General features: G+C 44.7%; 1 long non-coding RNA gene across 2 annotated transcripts; it reads left to right on the top strand.

Annotated features, from left to right (window-relative positions):
- LOC140607008 (uncharacterized) lies at window positions 1–5,696 on the top strand. 2 transcript variants are annotated; one of them, XR_012009182.1, is made up of 4 exons: window positions 1–247; window positions 773–833; window positions 3,887–3,944; window positions 5,501–5,696. It is a non-coding gene; the product is annotated as an uncharacterized lncRNA (long non-coding RNA). The 2 variants fall into 2 exon arrangements; XR_012009183.1 differs by lacking the exons at window positions 3,887–3,944; window positions 5,501–5,696 and having other exon boundaries at window positions 773–1,233.
- Window positions 5,697–6,022: the final 326 nt, after the last annotated feature.

Here is a 6,022-nt window from a genome sequence, read left to right as displayed (position 1 = left end):
CCTGACGCCGGGACCTGTCCTCCGCCCCTCCTCCTTCACCCTTGCTTCGGGACCTTGGGTCCAGGGTTTAGAGCGCAGGCGGAGCTCGATGCGGAGGCACGAGCCCGGCCGCAGGACGACAGGTGCTCCCGGTGGCGCCCTCCGCAGAAGCCCTTGAGCGCCAAGCGTCGTGCTGGGTGCTGGGGCCTCACGGAGGAGTAAGCAGGGCCTTTGTGCTTGTGGCGGAGGAAGGAAAACAAGACCATGAGTAAGTGCTACCGCAGCGGTGGGTGGGAGCCTGGGAGAGGGACACGAGCACACCTGTCGCCAGGTCCCCTCAGGCCGCGGTGGCCTTTCCCCTGCGCCAGACGCCGCCGCCCCGGGGGCTCCCAGCCTTCCGGGCGCTGCCCTCTTCCTGCCCCCCACGTCTTGCTGTCCCTCCCTGCCTGGAGGGGGCGCCCAGCCGTCCCCTGCGGATCTGCTCAGGGCGCCGCGCACAGGGAGCCCAGGTGACCTGAACGGCCCTCACACGCGCGCCGTCCGCGACCGGGGCGCGCCGGGCCTCAGAGGCCTGGGCTCAGAGCGGCGGCAGCTGAGGGGCTGAGGAGCGTGGGGGAGTGCTGCTGGCACCCGAACCCCCACACTCCGCACCGCTGCCTACTCTTCCCGCGCATCAAGCTGGCCGCGTTTCCCCACCCAGCCTTGCCGTTCCCCTCCCCGCCCTCTCTGTTGCGGCGGCCCAGAAGGCCCGGCCGGGGCTGCTAATCTGAGACCTTTTGGCTCAAAATCCCAGGAGACCGCGGACACCATCGGGCTGAAGCATTTGAGGCACCGCTGAGGGAGAAGAAAGGCGGGTGAGCGGATGCTCAGATGTTGTCCCCCTAAATGCTCTCGTTCACCGAGTTCACCCTTCACCGTGTGTCTGTTTCATGCACAGAGCGCGGGTGGGTCTGAGCGGGAAACCTCGAGAACAAGCAGCCGTGTTGAAGTCACATTTCTCACGTGAATTGGAAGGAAAGGGAAAAGACCAGGGACCACCCCATCGTTCTCCCCGCGGTGTTCCACTAGGGTTCTCCCAAGGGCCAGATTCGGGTGCACAAGAGTGTCCTGTTGGTGTAAAGTACTGCCTTTGATTTGTGTATTGCCATCCAGCTGAGGTTGGGTAGTTCCAGTCATTTCTATTAAGAATAGTCCCCTTGTAAAGAGCCTGTGTGGTAAAGACTAGTAATTAAATGTTTTTCAAACCCCAACTGAGCTCATTCCTAGGAGCTGTCTTTTTTTCTAAGATTTTATTTATGTATTTGAGAGAGAGACAGAGAGCATAAGCAAGGGGGAGGGGCAAAAGGCCAGAGAGAGAAGCAGATTCCCTGCTGAGCCAGGAGCCTCATGTGGGGCTCCTTCCCGGGACCCTGGGATCATGACCTGAGTTAAAGGCAGATGCTTAACCAACTGAGCCACCCAGGGCCCCTATTTTTTATTTTAGAGACACAGAGAGAAAGTGTGTGTGCAGCAGTATAGGGGGGAGGGAGAAAGAGTCCCAAGCAGACTCGCACAGAGCCCAAGGCAGGACTCCATCTCACCACCCTGAGATCATGACCTGAGCTGAAGACAAATGTCCTTTGCTTAATTGACTGTGCCACCAAGGTGACCTTGGGCCTGTCTTTTTTAAAACTCTATAAACTTCAGTTAAAGTTTCAGAAAATGGATGTCTCTTAGCACTGTCCAATAGAAATATAACGGGAGCCACCTAAGTAATGGAAAATTTCTAGTAATCATATTTGGAAAAGAAAAAAAAACAGGTGAAATTAATTTTAATATTATGTGAAACACATTCTATTAAAACATTATTATTTTGGGGATCCCTGGGTGGCTCAGCGGTTTAGTGCCTACCTTTGGCCCAGGGCACGATCCTGGAGTCCCGGGATCGAGTTCTGCATTGGGCTCCCGGCATGGAGCCTGCTTATCCCTCTCTCTATGTCTATCATAAATAAATAAATCTTAAAAAAATTATTTTAACATGTGATTGATATAAGAATTATTAATGAGATATTTTACTTCTTTTTGTACTGACTATGGAAAGCTGAGTGTATATTTTTCACTTCCAGTGTATCTCATTGGGGACTACTGACATTTCAGGTGTTCAGTGCAATGTGTGGTTAGTGGTTACCTTATTATATACTGGGAAGGTAATATGCCATCTTTCAAATGGCAACAGCATAGATACCTTGTCCAGATAAAGATATTTAAATCAGCGTGCCTTGGACAGTGATACCTGAATGTGGTTGTAGAGAGTGAATTTAAGGGAGTGGGTGTTTGAATTTGGATTTAATGGTTTAATGTAAATGAAAAGCTATGACCACATCTTCTTCATCTTTTTTTTTTTTTTTGTGTGTGTGAAATGAAGTTTTGACCGGCAATCTGACATAAATGAGAAATTAACAGAGCAAATAGCTATTTTCCTGACGCCACTATCAAGCCTTGAGACCATAAAATTGGGGGATCCCTGGGTGGCGCAGCGGTTTGGCGCCTGCCTTTGGCCCAGGGCGTGATCCTGGAGACCCGGGATCGAGTCCCACGTCAGGCTCCCGGTGCATGGAGCCTGCTTCTCCCTCTCCCTCTGCCTGTGTCTCTGCCTCTCTCTCTCTCTGTGTGTGTGTGTGACTGTCATAAATAAATAAAAAATTAAAAAAAAAAAAAGAGACCATGAAATTGGAGAATGGGAAGGAACCTTGGAGATCATGTCAAACAGATCATGTCTCTCCTTGGAAATCATGTGGTATTGTCTCCCTTTCTGTGCCTCAGAATCATAGAGAAGAACCTCAGGAAAATACTGATTCCTGGGCCCCCATATCAGAGAACCAGATTCAGTTGACCTTGGGTGGGGCCTAGGCATCAGTATTTTAAAAAGTTGCCCAGGTGATTCTAACGTATGGCCTGGGCTCTGAATGCAGAAACATTCCCTTCCTTTTATAGGTGAAAAACAGAGGCTGAGTTAAGTGAGTCAATTAAGGTCCCACAGCTGGGGGCATCCTTGGGTGGCTCAGTGGTTTAGCGCCTGCCTTTGACCCAGGGTGCAATCCTGGAGTCTCAGGATCGAGTCCCACGTCAAGCTCCCTGCATGGGGCCTGCTTCTCCCTCCTCCTGTGTCTCTGCCTCTCTCTCTATGGCTATTATAAATAAATAAATAAATAAATAAATAAATAAATAAATAAATAAATAAATAAATAAATAAATAAATAAATCTTAAAAAAAAAAGGTCCCACAGCTAGTTAGAGACAGTGTGGGTCCCAGAATCCAGGTATTCTTCTTTACCTCATCTCATATACAGAGAGACATTTTTTAAAAGTATACTCCTTGCTCAAACTCAAGTCCCAAGATCAAGAGTGTCATGCTCTACCCACTGAGTCAGCCAGGTGCCCCCCCTCCCAAGGAGACATTTCAGTAATACCTCCATCGTGGGTCTTTTTTTCTGTTTGATTTCAGAATTATTCTCATCTTGAATTGAGATACATTACCCAGCTCAACCTAGATTAGACATAACCTTCAATTAAAGACTCTGAATCCTTATTTCCCCAAAACTCTCCATTTCAGTGGTAAAACTCTAAGGTGATTCTAATCTGGGATGAGGGCCCTGAAAACCATCCTAAAATGGTCCATTTGGGTTCTGCAGCTGTACAGATAATATGGAGTTTTGTTGGAAGAGATAGGGAGGAACCCCAAAGGAGTAGACACCTGAACTTGATCTTGCCTTCATTACTCACAGCTGAAGCCAGAGCAACTGATTGACAACCACCTTCTACGTAAATATATCCATGCACCAAGCAGGAAATACACATGGGTCTAATGGACTAGGGAAGCTCTGGTAGGGTGGTCACCCTTGCCTAACCTCCCTCTGATGCCTTGACAGAACGACACAGGAACTCTGTTGCCAGACCTTCCATTTGTTCCAGGAGATAGAAATGCAGGTATGTCTTTGTTTCTGTGAGATATCCCAACCTGTGATGTTGACAATGAATTCAATTTTTAGAAAAGCACTCTAAGGGTCAAATGAAGCCCACACTTTCATAAGCTCTATTCCACCTGTAAGCCTTCTGAGTGAAACTTTTAGATAAGTCTAAGACTTCTTCATACTCAGAGTTGTATTGATTTACAAAATGTTGGTCTAATATCATCATGCTTACATTTGCCCTACACCCTGTGAAACTGATGAATGTGAGCATCAGTATCAGAAGGAAAAATAGTACCTCGGTTCCTTTTTAAATTTTATTCATTTTCTCCCTGACCACATTATTTCCTTTGGTTTTGGCACCTGTGACATGTCATAAATCTTTACAATGAAATTGAAAGTAAAGATCATGACAGTTCCGAAGATCTAGTATCATTTATTTTAAAATTCTTTTGGAACATAGAACGAGTCAGGCAATTACTAGCATTGCCATGGAGTAGACTTGTTCTGCTGCACACGTCTGTAGAAGGAAAATGTTTTCCTTCACTGTAAAACAAAATGGAAGGTTCCATTGTAGCACTAGGGCAACCTCTTAGCCAATGAGATGATAATCCAAATAAAAATCAAGATTACTCATAACCACATTTTTCATTTCAAGAAAAGAAAGAAAAAAAAAAAAAGAACACCCTGGATAAGTACCCAGCATTTACATGGAAAGCCTTTGATTTCAAATACTCTGAGGTGTTTATAACAGGTGAAGGCTTTTAACAATTTAGTTGATGCTAAATTACCCTTTGATCCAAAGTATTCATCCAGCAAAAATAAATATAAGTTATTCATGAAGTGTATTAGAGATTAACGTAAAGTATATGTCGTTTCTATCTTGGTTCTTCTCCCTACACCTAACCTTGAATTTTATCACAGTTCTTTTTTTAAACGTAACAACTTTAGAATATGGACTTGTAAGAATCTGTTTCAGGTATATTTCTGTGAACAGTTCCACTGTCCTCAGATAACCAGAGGTGGGTAACAGTTTCTGACAAAAGCTGAAGGGAACAGGATTAAACACGAATTAGGGCGATTATATTTTCTTTATCTAAAACCTTCACGTCTTTGGAAAGCTGCTTGGCTTCTATTTTGAGCCACGCTGCCCACATATCTTAACGACAGAAATGTTGCATAATTTTGCTTTTCCCCTTTTTATCTCTGTTTGGGTGTATTTATTATTTCATACGTGATGATGCAAAGCTCATTAAAAGGTCCATTTATATTCTTGTTATCTGGGTGAGGATCTAGCTATTTTTTCTCACTGTTTATAAAACCTCACTGTAATATTCAGATTTGCTGGCAATGGGCCCTTCCTAACACAGTATATAGTCCATTCCCCTGTGTGACTCTGTTGATGGGAGTCTGTGTGATTTACTCAAGGCTAACAAACACCGTGTAAAAGGATGGGTCATGGATTTATCCATCCGTGGAATTTTAGTACTTTCAGAGGGAGGTTTATCTTATGTTCTCTCTCTCTCTCTCTCTCTCTCTCTCTTTTCCAATTTAATTAAAACAACAACAAAAAAGCGTTAGTCCAAATGAGTGACAGTTGGCAGATCTGCATTATTCAACTGGAGGGACTCCAGAGCTTCAGATGCTTGGAAATGGACAAGTATTTACCTCCTGTCTGTGACTGTTTTCTACCAGGCTAAGCCCGATGTTTATTGTAAACTAGCTGCCATTAAAAGCTGTAATAGCAAGCCTTATGTTCCCACACCATAAATTTGACTTGCACTGTTTTTTTATTTACCTTCATGTTTTATTATATTCTTTGAAATGTTTCATTTTAAAGGAAGATAACAGAAGAATGAAAATTGAACATATTCCAAATTCACGCTTGAAAAAAGATACACTTAGCACACATACTTTCTGCATACGCCCGGACAGCCTGATGGCCATTTTCTGGATATTGGCAGCTTCTGTGTGTTAACTATTAGATGCAATTGCTATTAGTACATCACTTGCCAAATGAGCCAGAAAATAGCCTACAAATTAAAGTTTAACTAAACCACCTAGGCCCAGGGCAGTGGTTTTCAAACTTCTTTTGGT

This window comes from Canis lupus, chromosome 16, assembly GCF_048164855.1.
Source record: "Canis lupus baileyi chromosome 16, mCanLup2.hap1, whole genome shotgun sequence".
Taxonomy (NCBI): Eukaryota; Metazoa; Chordata; class Mammalia; order Carnivora; family Canidae; genus Canis; species Canis lupus.
This window is presented reverse-complemented; position numbering and strand designations above follow the sequence as displayed.